Here is a 1997-nt window from a genome sequence, read left to right as displayed (position 1 = left end):
CATGGAGATTTTGATTGGGACTGGATTGAATTTATATATTGCTTTTGGTAGGATGATCATTTTCACAGTATTAATTCTTCTAATCCATGAGCATGGGAGGTCCTTTCATCTTCTGGTGTCTTCCTCAACTTCTTTCTTTAAAGATTTAAAATTTTCATTGTAGAGCTCTTTAATGTCTTTGGTCAGGTTTACTCCAAGATATTTTATTTTATTTTTTTGCAACTATTGTGAATGGGAGTGTTTCCATGTGTTCTTTCTCTGATTGCTTGTTATTGGTATATAGAAAGGCTATAGATTTTTGTAGGTTAATTTTGTAACCTGCCACTTTACTGAAGATGTAAATAATTTCTAGGAGTTTGGTGGTAGAACCTTTACTGAACGTGATAATAATTTCTAGGAGTTTTCTGGTGGAATTTTTGGCGACTCTTGGGTATAATATCATATCATCTGCAAAGGGGGGATAATTTGATCTCTTCTTTTCCAAGTATTATGCCTTTAATTTCCTGATCTTGTCTTATTGCTCTTGCAAGAGTTCCAAGTACTATGATAAAGAGAAGTGGGGATAGTGGACAGCCTTGTCTGGTTCCTGACATCAATGGGAATGCTTCCAGGTTTTCTCCATTTAGAATGATGTTAGCTGTGGGATTGTTATATATGGCTTTAATTATGTTGAAGTATGTTCCCTCCAGTCCAACTCCCTCCAGGACTTTAAACATAAATGCATGTTGTATTTTGTCAAAGCCCTTCTCTGCATCTACTGAGATGACCATGTGGTTCTTGTCTTTGAGCCCATTTATATGATTTATGATGTTTATTGACTTACGTATATTGAACCATCCCTGCATCTCTGGGATAAAGCCGACTTGATCATGGTAGAGGACCTTTTTGATGTGTGTCTGTATGCAGTTTGCAAGTATCTTGAGAATTTTTGCATCTATGTTCATTAAGAATATGGGTATATAGTTTTCTTTTTTCATTATATCTTTACCTGGCTTTGGTATTAGTGTGATGCTGGCTTCATAGAAGGAATTTGGAAGTTCTCCCTCCTTTTTTTTTGAATAAATTAAACAGAATTGGGTGCAGATCTTCTTCAAATGTGTGATAGAATTCTGCTGTAAATCCATCTGATCCTCGGTTTTTTTAGTCTGGAGGTTTTGTATTACTGTTTCAATTTCTTTCTGTGTTATGGGTCTGTTTAAGATTTAAACTCTTCTTGGTTTACTTTTGGTGGTGCCAATGCCTTTAGATATCTGTTCATTTCTTTTAGGTTTCCAATTTTAGTAACATATAGGCTTTTAAAGTATTCCCTTATAATGTTCTGTACCTTTCTGGTGTCTGTTTTGATGTTTCCCCTTTCACCCCTGATTTTGTTGATTTGGACATGCTCTTTCTTTCTTTTGGTTACCTAGGCTAGTGGTCTGTCAATCTTGTTTATCTTTTCAAAGAACCAGCCTTGGAATTGGTGATTCTTTGTATTGTTTTCTTTGTTTCAATTCCATTAATTTCTGTCCTGATTTTTGTTATTTCTTCTTCTCTGCTGGGTTTGGGTTTCATTTGATGTTGCTTTTCAAGTGTCTCGAGTTGCAATGTTAAGTCATTTATTTGTGTTCTTTCTGATTTTTTTATGTAGGCACTTAGAGCTATAAACTACCCTCTAAGGACTGCTTTCAGTGTGTCCCAGAGATTTTGTCGTGTTGTATTGACCTTTTTTACTTAATTCCAGGAATACTTTTATTCCTTTCTTAATTTCTCTTTTGACCCATTCTTAATTCAGGAGTGTGTTGTTTAATCTCCAGATATTCACGTGGTAATTAGGGCTTCTTCTGGTGTTGATTGTAAGCTTTATTGCATTGTGGTCTGATAGAATGCATGGAATTATTTCAATCTTTTTGTATTTGTTGAGGTTTGTTTTGTGCTCCAGTATATGGTCGATTTTAGAGAAGGTTCCATGGGGTGCTGAGTAGAAAGTATGTCCTTTTTTGCTTGGGTGGAATATA

The sequence above is a fragment of the Nannospalax galili genome, unplaced genomic scaffold (assembly GCF_000622305.1).
Source record: "Nannospalax galili isolate Female #2095 unplaced genomic scaffold, S.galili_v1.0 scaffold319, whole genome shotgun sequence".
Lineage (NCBI taxonomy): Eukaryota > Metazoa > Chordata > Mammalia > Rodentia > Spalacidae > Nannospalax > Nannospalax galili.
The sequence above is the reverse complement of the archived record's forward strand: the minus strand, read 5'-3'. Positions refer to the sequence as shown.